Here is a 13,521-nt window from a genome sequence, read left to right as displayed (position 1 = left end):
TCTCTGCTCCCTGATTGCTCAGATAATCTGAATTAAGCCTTCTCCTCTACAAAGCACAATGGCTGACTGCAGATAAAAGTTCCCAAACATCAAAAATATTCAGTCCAGAAGGTAAAAATCTGACAAACACCTGTTTTCACATCCATTCGATAACTCTCTGGCAAAGTAATGATTTCTAGTAACTTGACAGACTGCTCACTCACTTAAAATATGCTGCACAGGCTTGAACAATAAAAGGAACTGCAAATGTTTAAATCTCTCAGGCTTACAGCCAAGACAAAGTCTTCAGCCAGAGTAAAAAAGGGTTTCCATTTGCTAAAATAATTTAGGAGAAAATGTTTTCCTCTTGAGTACCTACAATGTATTTGTCCTGGAACAAAACCCGAGAGAGCCACCATGGAAAACCAAGATCAGGGAGAGGCTGTGCAGCACTTGACTATTAATATGCATGACTACAGACCAAAATGTGGTGCTTCATGACGTGCCAACGCAGCTCAAATAAGGAGCTGAAGCTGCAGAACTGGAAAAAAAACAAAATATGAGTAATAACGACGACCTGGATCATTTGCTTCCAATTGCTTCTGCAAACAGAAGAGTGATGAAGCTCACAAAAACACCAAACCGTGCTGCTCCCCCATCTAAAAGACTGATAGGGAGGAAACACTGCATATGCTTTTTAACAAGACAATAAAAGAAGCTGAAGAGCCAGCCCTTAGTTTTAGTTGAGAGGATGAAGCACTGAAGGGCTGCTGACTTTTGGTGGGAGCCAAGGGAGCAAGAGGGGAGCAGAAGAGGGTAAGCCCTGAGTCTCAGAGAAAACCTGGGTCAAAGAAACCAGAGCCTTCCAAAAGATCTCTTGGAAGTGTTTTCAAAGTGCGTGTGATTTCCAGACAATATAGCAACTCTACAGTCAACTCCTCCACTTCTCATGGGGAGGGAAACATAGAAAGAGTAAATCACTATCTGACCATCTCTAGGACTAAAAACTCCAGAGGTTTTCTTCCAAACCTAGGGATAAGACAGTGGTAAAGTCTTGCTTCACACACACTTATCAGCTCCTTCCCATAATCCAAGAGTTGAGCTCCCAGACAGGGAAAAGATTATCCAAAGTCACTGTCATTCCACAGCATTAAAACACAGGTCAATTACAGTCAACCAATTTTTCACTGAGTAGTAAAGACCTTTATTTCCTCTTTCAAGTTAGATGAAGTCAAACAGACATATCCACACTTTCACAGCAGCCACTGCACTGCTGAAGGTTTCTACTGTCCTAAACACAAATATTAATCCCTTCAATTCTTCAATTCTAGTTTCCTTCAGGATATAAGCACAAATAATAGATAGAATATCTCCAGCTTCGATCTACTGGTACCCCTTTCCACTGCCTTTATCCTTCGAAAGCATGTCACTCAGTGGGAACTTACCAGTGCCCAGATGATCCTGAGACCATGAAAATAAATTCTTTTCATTTAAAAAACGCTTGGATTTTTTTCCCCCAGATTTTCATGATATTCACAATCTAATCTATTTTGGCAATATTGACTACTAAAACATTGACACATACCAGGAAAATCACTTGGCAATTACATCCTTCTCAAGCCTAAAATCTTCCCGTTGTCAAGTACCAAATGGGCACTTTGCTTTAGTGTTTGGCTGGATCCTGTGCAAGTTTTCCTTCGTGCCTTAGTCCTTAAATGAGCTGTTTCTCAGCAACACACTCAGAGTTGTCAGCCTGAGCAATAGGCATGGATGTATATGCTGAGCAATATGCTTGGTGGACGTTGTCATTCATGGTTTTCACCGAAATACATCTTAATTGAGCAGCAGCATTACACTACAAATGAGCCAGAAAAAAAGGCCAACAATAACGACAGACCACTAGAAATAATCTGTTGCCTTCTGGGTAAACTGCTCAATGCTAAAACTTATTATCTGTAAAAGCACCTTTTGAATCACTTTTGTTTTGCCCTGTGGAATACCTTAATGTTTCCACTGGTAATAAAATTTCTGGCTTGCAATACCACCCTGGTCTATAAGACCACAATAGAAGGGAAGGGAAACAATGAAAACAGGGAAACACAGAAGAGCTGTTATTATTAAACCTTTAAGTTACAGAGTTAATTCCAGCTAAACACTTTTATCTGCTGCACTGCTTATATGAAGTGGATGCCTTTTTCTAGAAGGAAATCTAATTTTAGAACCTGGGCATCAAACAACTCCGTGGCCATCCATATCTGCACTGACTCCACTTCTGCTACAAGTAATCTGTTAAGCAGCACATCCCCAGCTGGGGACTGTAATTAGGGTGCAAACTGCCATACAATCCCCTTGCCAGATTGATGAAGGAGACCTCTTACAAGGTGATCCAGAAGGCAGTGTTGAGATCATTAATCATTTATCCGTCGAGGAGAATACAAAAAGCTCTGCCACCAAGAGCATTACACTGCAAAAGTATCTCGACAATACTAACTCCTAAAAAAAACTAGTGAACTTTTAATTAAAAGGTCAGACATTAGTTACTGTATTATTTTTTGAAGTTTTAGATAGGTTCACTTTAAAAAAAACCTTTATTCAAATGTCAGACAGAATTTGACCCCCCTCCTTTGCTACTCCTTTTAAAAGCTTGATAATGATCAGCTCAGAGGGTTTTTAGCTCTGCAAGCAGCATCCCCAGATAGTAAACAAATATAATAGTAATCTACAGTGCAAGCTTAAATACCCTGCCAGGCTGCCAATATTTCAACCTGCAACCATTTGTTTTCAGGAATCTGAATCCACAGAAAATGCAAGTATTTTCAACAATGCATAATTGCAGACATTGTTAGTACAAAAATTCAGTCTACAGGATCTTGAACACCTGCCTGATGAGGTCTTCACTGTCCATCCTAAGCAGGTAAGTCTTGGATCTGCCAAATATCAACTGAACTTTTTAAATACACTTACTATAATTAAATACTTCAAGTATTTAAAGTTGAGTTAAAGCTTAAGTGTTTCCCTTCTTCATTGTTATTTGATTCAACAGGCAAGCTCACATCATCCTTAGAGAACTCAAGAAACTAAAGAGAGAAAAAAGCAAAAATTAAGAACATTTAGGTACTCTACAAGTATATTGAAAGAGCTGGAAATATTGGATACAACTTTTGAACCATTTTTTCTATGCAACCTTATGTTTTTCTTACCACACTCCATCCCAGATCCTCACCATCTGAAGTTTCTTAGCTACACCCATCAGCTTCACACACATTTCACCTGAGCCCAGCCCCAGGAGAGCCGATCTGGCAGGGTAAGGGGAGGAGGTGAGCTCCTTTCCCTCCTCCTTTGAACTACCTGGAATTTAATAGAATTGCCTAGGAGACTTCTGCTGTTTCAGAAGCAATCAAAATCTATCCTATACAACCATCTACCAGACTAACAGAAAATACATTTTCCTGTAGAATGTGCGATAGGAAAGAAACTTAATCCAAACACATCATTACATAGTCCAACAGGATTTGCTTACAAAATCTAAGATCTATCCCAGCAAAGGCAAGCTTCTAGAAGTGAAACAAAAAATAGTCAGCAAGCAACTACTTTTTCTTATTTTAACTGAAAAAGCTAAATCTAAATCCTTTTCAACAGATCATCAAGAAGCATATATGAAATCAAGAAAAGAAAAAGGAATCTGCCACCCGTGGCTATGAAGTTTAATGTAAATATTTAAAAAGCATTCTTGTTTGCAAATTAAGATAATTTCCCCTCAACTTTCCTCATTCCCTAGAGACAAGAGGGTTTTTCCTGAAGGATGCAGCAAGGGATGCAAAGAGAAGAAGTAAGGAAAACCCAATGACATTTTTAGCATCAAATACTTTTGTAACAAGGACTACTTTGCAAATCTAACTGTAGATACAACAAAGCTTTTTATTTGTTTCCTCAACACTGAGAAGTTCTGATTTCCAAAACCCTTCCTTGCATGAAACAGCACGTAAGTAATCTTCTGAATATATGAGTGAGAGAAGGAAAGCAGAAATAGCTTCATTATCATTACACAGAATCTTACAGGCCGCTGTGGAAACACAGGCTCCTTAAAAATTATCGCCATGTTAAAAAGACATAATCCATTTCAATAGCAAGTTCTATCATATATCACTGATTCCCTCAATATTTACATTTTTCTGGCATAGCCTGAACTAATCATAAGAGGTCAGCAAGAGTAGGAGTATGCATAAGGTAATTCATGTATTCTGAGGCACCCCATCTTTTTTAGTTAAAGTCAGTAACACTAAAACACCACCTAAGAGAATGGAGCACAATTTGCAAAGACAACGGTTCAAACCTGAAGATTACAAAGGTGAGAAATCAAGTGTGGCATCATTTGCTGAAAGGCTGTGATAACAATCTCAGCCAAGAGTTAGAAGTTTGAAAAAACAAAGAAAGATGCTCTCTGCACTGGATGGTCCAAGGCAATCTTGTGTGCACTACAACATCTCATCCTGCCCATAATATTTCTTGCACTTTGATCCTGCTCAACGGCATAAAAAGTATTAAACACAACACACAACTAGCACTAGAACTATTGAAGCAACACTGCAATACTTCAGAGGTTACACACAAGTCAATTGTATGTTCATCTTATTTTGGAGTAACAAGAGAAAAAACCTGGCCCCCCTCCCCTTTTTGAGTCTTGCTGTCTCATCCTTTTCTGACATTAATACTGCTCTCCTCCTTAGGCAAGCCCTGAAAGACTCTGATCCTTTATATCCTTTAAAGGGAGCAATTAATGCTGCTATTCAGAGTTTCTGACCTTTAACTCTCAGTCCCAGTAGTTTTATTCGGATTCTTCTTTTCAAGTTTAGCAAAAAATAGTAACTATTTGTATCTTCCTGAAGGCAGACAGGCATTAATCCTAACCTCATATTGGAGACCATTTTGAAAAAGTAATTTCCAAGTTTTTCATTTCCAAACATGCTCCACTGCAGGATCAGATGCTTCACAAACTCTGCCCTTCCAAAGTACTGCAGTTTAGGTTCTGCCCTCCAGAGGTATTTTGGCAGAACACTTTGAAAATGCTTTCACAGAAGTTCTGCATCCCATACTGCATTCCCCCTCATCACCCTCTGCAGGAGGACACCTATCACTAAGATTATTTTCAGTGAGGCCACAGTGCCAAGTTCCATTTTCCTTATTCCTGCAAACACCACTCCCCACTCAATCTAGACCCAGAGAAAGGATATTCCACAGACAAGACTCTTCCAAATAGCCAGAGAAAAAAGTCATACCTATTTAAACAGAGAGCAAGACAGGCTCAGCTAGAGCTGCACAGGGAAGGGGCAATCAACTTGACAGTAAATGTAATTAGTGTTATAATTCCTGCCAAAATTAGACATGATATAAGCAGATATAACAAATGAATTTGACATGACTTATTACCATTGATGTTCCTAAATATATGGAGGCTTTTTGAAGGATGGAAGTAGGGTTTTACAGATTTTAAGGGAAAAAACAAATCTCGACAAGTCTGTCTCCATCCTGTTGCTCATTAAAGTTTACCTCTCCTTTCTGGCTTCTATTTCCTTCACAGTCAATGTGGCACAAAACATCCTTTTTTTGACGCAGTTAACTAAAATTGAAGTTGCATCATATCTCCTTTTCATGTCTTTTCTTCCCTCCCTGCCAATCAGAGTCTTCAAGCCATTTGCTTTCTGAACACATTTACAGTCCAAATCCATTCCTGAACACCAGCTCACTTGCTTGCCTCTCCTGTTTCCACTGCCACTCACCAAAACTCCTTCCCATCACATCACAGCTCCATTCCAAGTTGCCATCTTTTCTTGGTCACTCACACATCCCTTTTCCCTGGTCCCAATACTAAATTTCAATGGAATCATAGAAATCATGGAATAGTTTGGGTTGGAAGGGACCTTAAGACGATCTCATTCCAACCCCCTGATGTGGGCAGGGACCCCTTCCACTTGATCAGGTTGCTCAGAGCCCCATCCAGCCTAGGCATAAAACCTAATTTACACAAGATACCAAAGAAGAATCATTCCCAGCTCTGCCCCAAAGAAGCAACAGGAAGACAGAAATCTTCAGTGCTCAGAGAGCTGAACGTGATTTGGCTTCTCTGTTAATAATAATAAAATAATAAAAAAAAATAAGTCCCACACAACCCACACCTCCCTTCCCAAAAGAAAAAATAACTAAACTAGAACTGAATGCTTGTTTTGTTTTTGCCTCTACTAGAAATCAACACTAAAGGTTTCATTTAGTCAACCAAGTTTAATTCTGGCTTCGTTCCAGAGAAATTTAACCTTTTGTTTATTTTGTTTCAATTTCCATTTTGTATCCAAGTTTTGCTTAAAAATACTTCGCAATGTCTAGACAAATTTTCCAAGTTCCCACATCATCTGACTTCTGAGACAGCGACCTTTCACGAGCAATGGGCTCTCAAGGGACCAGCCTTGTGTCCTCCCCAGCTGGAAGCCCTGGGCTGTTTCGTTTCCTGCACACCTGAATTTGCCACCAAAGTACTTGAGATGGAAAAAAATCTAGGCCAGGCAGAGGTATTTATGACATTTTTTACGATGGAAAGTTTAAAAATTACTTTACCCCAAGAAATAAGTCTTTAACTGGACTTGTCTTTGCTATTGCAGCAAACACTGAGCATATTGCTGTTCATCTCCTGATGAATTACTCTCCAGGAGAATACAAATCATCTGTGCTGAGCTTCAGAAAGGCTCAGGCAGAGAGCTCTGTTTCAACCCACTAGAGACAAAAAGGCAGCCCCAAAACAGATTCATCCCAGTGGAGAGCCTCCCCCGCTCATAAACACGAGTTTTAATCCCATTCATTAATGGAGGGATTGTGCCCACTGTTATTGTGCCACAGCCTCAGATTGCTCTTCCATCCATTACAGTTGGTGCTATGGGTGAAGTCTCTGTGATATTAACAGGAATTTAATTCAGTATATCTTCCTACACAGGATAGCTGATTCTTCTGACTGTTTCATATTTCACAGGACAGAACACAGATAAAATTTTAAATAGCAAAACAAGACACAGATTAAAAAAATAAAAGCAACACGAGAAGAAATCCTATTGTGTGTTTCTGTTAGAATGACTTTGTAAAATAAAGTTTGCTGTGACTGTCAAACCTCCCACCACCTAAGTTTTCTTTCCTGAATAAATACCACACACTAAAAATTGATGCTCCATAAACTGCACCATTGCTGGAGAAAATGGGAATCACAGAGACTGCTGCTTCCTCCTCTACCAAAGGTATATATCGTGTTTACTACAGACACATGAAATCAATTACAGAATCGTAAATATTTGCAGCCTACAGTTCTCAGAAGTGTCACAGAAAGCATATGTTAATGCCCAGGAATCATTTCTCCCACACTGCAGTGCCCCTCAGGCTCTCTGCTCTGTTCTCTGCTATCTGCTGACATCAATTTTGCAATGAAAACCCAGCAATTCAGTTAAAATAGGTACTTAAGCAAAGATAAAAACACTTATCTAAAGACTCAATACCACTGTCCTGTTATATATGTACAAAAAATTACATTTATATATATATACACACACATCCCACTATGTGAAGTGGCAACTTATGCTCTCCACAAATCCCTGCTGAACACACAGCAGACAGAATTCCACACTGCTGTCACCACGTGCTGAAAAAATGCCAATGTGAATTACAAGTTATTGTGGGAGATGGATCAGAAACAGCCACAATTATACCTAACAAGTGAAGAGATTGTTTCATTTATCTTTCTTTTGGAAGGCTATGCCAGTCTGACAGAGCCAAATGGCACATACTGTCTTCCTGTCCATTCCTGGCAACCTCAAAACACATCAGGAATCCCCCCCTCGCCCCTAACAAGGCTGGGATCTAAAGTTTGCCACATTAAGTTATCCTACCTCCAATCTTTCAAAAATACCCACTATTCACTACCAGAATATCCCTTTCCTGCACAAACATTTTCTGTTTAAGCAACTGAGACAGGAAAGTGACTATTTCTCCACTTTCTCTTAGTTCTTTAGTACCTTTAAATGTTAATTTCACTTGTAAAACCCTTTTCCCTGTCTCCTGTTTCATTCTACCCTTTCAGGCCACAATGAGATACCTTATTGCACTGTAAATGGGTTTGCACATTCTGACTTTATCAACAGGGAGTCTGGTCAAGGTACACTGGAACCACCACAGGGATCAGACAGCAGCTTACCTTGTGTGTGATTCCTTCCCCACCTGCCTGGGACACGCATGGACACCACACACCACACACACATTCTGGCCCTACATCAATAACACAGCTTTTTGTTTGCTTTCTTGGTGGCCCTTGAACCTCTTTCCTTACCCATTCCATGCACTTTCTCAAAACACCTGCCTGTTCTGAGTGCAGGTGGTGTAGAAAAAAATCCCAAACCCTTTTTAAAGTAGTTACCTTGTTTTCAGACACAAATATAAGCGTCAGCTAGATATGACTGAAAAGAAAAACCACAATGTTTTTCCAAAAAAATATTAGCAGATTTTGTTTCAATCAGAACAAAAGCTTAACAAATAAAAATCATAATAGAAAGGAAGCACAACTAAAAGCATTCCCAACAAAAATGATGCAGCATGTCCTTAACACTCAAGTGTTTTAACTAAATACAGCAAAAGTACAAAAGAATGCTCAAAGATGACTCAATAAAGAAGCATTCAAAACTGAAAGAGCACTACCAGCATGTTCTTGATAAGCTTGCCACCAAAGCACAGTATTTTTTTTTTGCTCTCGTGTTCCAAACCAGACTGCAGACAGTGGGCACTTGTGCTTACACACAGAAGTAAGGTAGGACAGGTCACCAGTGATTCAGAGGCTGGGCTTCTGCAGCCTCAGAGAAACCTGCCTTCCCTGCAGAGTTTCTGCTACAAAATGACCCACACAGCTCTCATCCTCTGGCACCAATTCCTGGGCTTTTTTTTTTTTTTTTTTTTCAAATAAACAGTACTTATTTTGACTCTGGAGCTTTATCTGTTTCTCCTCCTACAGCACCCATTTCATCACCCTAAGAAGCAGCTATGGATGAGATGGGGCGCCCAGCTTCCAGAAGGAGCCCAACAGAATTCAGCATCCCTCAGCTCCATGTTGGTCTCACTGGGCAATCACACCCCCATTTCACACCACACCTTCACACTTACTTTACATTACATCATATTGGGGCAAATAACAGAAAAGCCGGAATACAATCTCGGTTAAAAAAAAAAAAAAAAAAAAAAAATCAATATTTTCAAAGTTCAGGTAAAGCACTAAAGTAATGTGTGGGCAAAAACTCAATGGTGTGGAAGGACTCAGAACACACAGAGAAACACACCACAAATGCACAGTTTGGCCATGAAGCCTGATGCCACTGTATCAAAAAACTCAGTTATAACAAGGCATGACAGCCCATCCACAACTTCTCAGCTTCGCTGGTTTAGAGCAAAAACACACAAGCTCTCACCCCTAGGCAGCCCCAGCAGGACTCCCAATCCTCAGCAGCACCAAAGCCTGTGAACTGCTGCCAGAAGTAGACAAATTTTCATTTTCTATTACCTTAACAAACCACAGAGCAGCTCTTGTCTTGTGCAAACAATGCTTTCGTCTCACCATACTGGAACGAGCCCCCAGAAATTCAATAAAGTTCCTGAAAACTGACAACCCAGACACATAGTTTTTGAGCACACTTTGAGGCAGTCCATCGGGACAGTTTCCCTCACCTACAAAACGCCTCGAGAAGTTCCCAAAACCGGCTCTGTGTCAGACGGCTCAAGCAGACAGGTCTCTGCTTTCCCCATCCAGCCCATCCACAGCACTGAGCACAACCCATTAAAGCACAGCAAACACTTCTAATGGAGAATAAAGAACTTACCTCCCTCAACAACAGCCTGGGGGCATTTCCATCACCTCTTTAATCTGCAACAGCATCCCTGTTGCTCAGCTTTCATAATCCACTTGAGTTAAGGTATGGGGGTGCCAGCAGCAGTGCAGGGCAGGGAAGCAAAGCAGACACAGGTACTTGTGGTCTCAGTGAAGCACTGTCAACTCAGGGTAATTTACTGTTTGGTATTTTCTTATCCCATTCTTTGCTTACAGCCTGCAAAACCAGACAAGCTTAGTTGCCTTGGACACCTGGATGAAACCATTCACATCACATCTTCCACCACAACCCCCCTGCTCACCTACCAGCAGAGAATCAAAAGCTTCCAAAGTACAGCCACCACCTGGGTTTCCACTGCCCAAAAACACTCTTACATGGCTACCTTTGTGCCATTATTCAGCACTGAGCTTAGCACAGCATACCTGCAGCATTTGGCACATTTCTCCTGCCCCAGCTCAGGCTCCTCAAGTGCTCTCCTGTGCTCCCAGCCACTGGGGTAGTTGCTGCTGTGCCCAAACACTAAAGGAAAGAGCGTCTAAACAGGCACAAGATCTCAACTCATCTGAGGGCATGTAAGACACCAAATACTGGTTAGGTAAAAAAACATATTAAGGAGCAAGGAGACCCATGGGAATCCCCATTTCTCACTCCCAGACCCCAGAAGTTCTGTGCCACTAAAGGCAGCTGAAGGCAGCAGCCCTTGTGCCTCCACCAGCGCAGCACGTCAGCAAACACGCGGTGTGCGATCTTATCGGGGAGGCTTTCTAGTGAACACACATCCCTAGAAAGCAGTCACTACAAATACAGTTTTCCTGAATATCATTACTGATCCAGAAGTAATGAAATAGCAGATAATATGGCCCCAGGGTACAAATCAACCACCTACCCTAATGCATACAGATGGAGCTTAACAGCTCTTTTGGTCTTCCATTACCAGAGCGAAATGGGATCTTTGAAACACCATTGAGGCAAAGCAGAAGAGAAAGTTTACTAATGAGTGATGTTTACTTCTGATTCCTCAGAAAATGCTTTTCAATGCTGTGAAAAAATCCTCTGTTTTCACGTACAAAGATGACTAGACACAGCTTTCCCTCACGGAACCAAGATAAAAAAAGCAGAATGTACAGTCTCCTGCTCTTCCCTTGTGTTGCAGAAAAGACTGCTGAGAACAGTGTCTCGATAATTTTTGCAATAATTAGCAATGAAAACTTTATCCAGTCCCACCAAAGCAAGCAGTAAAACCGTCACAACTTACAGCAGGGTCATGCTCTCCTTGCTGATGTTCGCAGCAGCAAAAGCAGCAACTTCCACAATGCTCTAAAACCAGCTCGGCACTATGTAAAGTACAGGCAGGCACAGAATCTCCCTGCTTCCATCCTTAGGGAAATTCAGCACTTAACACCTTGAGCCTGCCCCCACAAAGACACAGTACTGTGCATTCTGAGCTGGTCTCAGCCCCACGGACCAGCCAAGAATCAGCGAAACCCACGCGTGGCTCCGCACACATCTGGCACAGCCCGACACAGCCATACCTGCCTCCCTTGGGATGTATCCCTGGACTACAGCTCCTCACTTTAACCCCATCTCTTTCACCTCTGACACGGAATTACCTAAATTCCAATGGAATCTTCTCAGAAGCTAAAGAGTTCACTACTTTTTTCAATCAGTTTCCTTAAAGTTTGAAGATTTCACAACACAAGCTGAGCAGCCATGCAAGGCACCTATGTGACACAAGGTACAAACTGCAGCAGCTCTCTGCCATCACGTCCTCTCACAGGTACTTTCAATGGTACCCAGCTCTTACAGGTACATTATGCCACTCACCTGCACACACAACAGACATCACCTGCACAACTTCTTCCAAAAATTACACTCAGGCAATCAATTCTTTAAGTTGATTTTCTGGTTTCATTAGAGGAATTAACCAATATATTTCAATTACACAAAAGAAATGGAGGCAGTGGTCAGCAAGTACTTTTTATGACCCTCATCTATTCTTTTAAAAGACATCTACAGAAACGCTCAGGCAGGCACAGGAGTGGGAGGGAGAGGAGGAGGAAAAGCATTACAGAGTCATCATATCTTCACATAAATAAAGTCCAAACTCTATACGGTTTGACCTTGAATGAATAATAACACACAAAATAAATACAAGGACGAGCACAAATTAAGAATGAACGTTCAAAGTAACGAATGGTTAATGAAGGAGCGTATAAGCGTTTTCTTTAAAAGCACCGATGGAAGAATCGACGGAGGGAAAAAGACACCTCAAGCACATTGCGATGCTGTGACTGCCAGGCGAAAAAGTAGGGGTTTAGAAGGGAACCTGCGCGACAGCGAGCCCAGACCGAGCCGCGATCGCCCTGCCCGCGGCAGCCGCGCTACTTTGAGCGCTGCTCGGCGGAGCGGAGTTGGCGGCGGTGCCCGCAGCGAGCCCGCCGGTGCCGCGGCTGCCGCTGCCCGTCCCCATCCGAACTTCACCTGTCTCACGGGCGGACAGTGCTCCGCGCCCTGCGCCGCTCCTCCCGCGGGGGCAGGAGCCGGACCAGCGCAGGGACATGCGACCAGCAGCGAGACGGGAGATCCCGGCCGGAGCGGTCCCAAAACCGCGGCAACTTCTCCCGCGCGGCGCGACCCGGCGGGTCCGTCCGTCCGTCCGTCCGTCCGTCTATCCATCCACGCACCCACACCCCCGCCCGCGGAGCCGAGCCCCCGGACCCACCCTCTCCCCCGGCAGCGGGGCGGCCGCACCTCCTCGCATCCCGGAGCGCGGCATGGAGCCCGGCGCTGCGCGCTGCGGCGGGAGGTCTGCGGAGCCGGAGCCGGCGCCGCGGGCGAGCGGGGCGGGACGGGCGCGCAGTCCCCGCTCGGCCCCGCGGCGCGGAGGGGCCGCGGGCGGAGCGAAGATGGAGGAGGCGTGGCCCTGCCCCCGCCCAGCCCCGCGCGGGAGCGGCGCGCGCGGCGCCCTCTGCCGGGCGGCGGCGGGACAGGCCCGGGGGCTGAGGGGAGCCCGGGAAGTTGCGCCGGCTTCGAGCGCACGCACCGAGGGGTTTCACCTGTGTTGTTAAAAACCAGCGCTGCAAAACCAGCCCAAGCTGGATCTTAGTCGCATGCTTGCCCCACGCCGAATTCACAGCATCGCGTTCTCACCGATCTCCTCACGCTGCTCGTCGTGCAGTGCTGAGGGTGCTTGCTGTGCTCCCATAACGGCTCCAGGTAAGCACAGAATTGCTGAAGCCATTGGGCTGGAAAAGCCCTCTGAGATCATCGAGGCCAACCTGTGAACACCACCTTGCTAACCACACCACGGCAGTGAGTGCCACGTCCCTCCACATTCATTCCTCAAACACCGGCAGGGATGGTGACACCACCACCTCCCCGGGCAGCCCATTCCAAAGTCTAATCACCCTTCCTGTGAAGGAATTCCTCCAAATATCCAACCTAAAGATTCCCTGACAGGGGATAAAACCATGTTCCGTCATCTTGGCACTTGTTACCCCAGCAGAGCCCACCCCACACCTGGCTGCTCCAGGTGGGAGTTGCAGAGCCTGAGGTCCCCTCTGAGCCTCCTTTTAACCAGGCAGAGCCTTTCCAGCTCCCTCAGCCACCCCTGATGAACCTGTGCTGCACAGCCTTTCCCAGC

General features: G+C 43.8%; 1 protein-coding gene across 1 annotated transcript in view; it reads right to left on the bottom strand.

The window, feature by feature from the left end:
- The window catches only part of THSD7B (thrombospondin type 1 domain containing 7B), a 299,407-nt gene extending 286,731 nt beyond the window's left edge, over nt 1-12,676 (bottom strand). The window contains exon 1 of the mRNA XM_088168384.1: nt 12,630-12,676. The gene's annotated coding sequence lies outside the window, so the exon portion shown is untranslated. The remainder of the gene's footprint in view (nt 1-12,629) is intronic.
- Between the last annotated feature and the right edge of the window lie 845 nt (nt 12,677-13,521).

Source organism: Sturnus vulgaris, chromosome 7 (assembly GCF_052056855.1).
Source record: "Sturnus vulgaris isolate bStuVul1 chromosome 7, bStuVul1.hap1, whole genome shotgun sequence".
Lineage (NCBI taxonomy): Eukaryota > Metazoa > Chordata > Aves > Passeriformes > Sturnidae > Sturnus > Sturnus vulgaris.
This window is presented reverse-complemented; position numbering and strand designations above follow the sequence as displayed.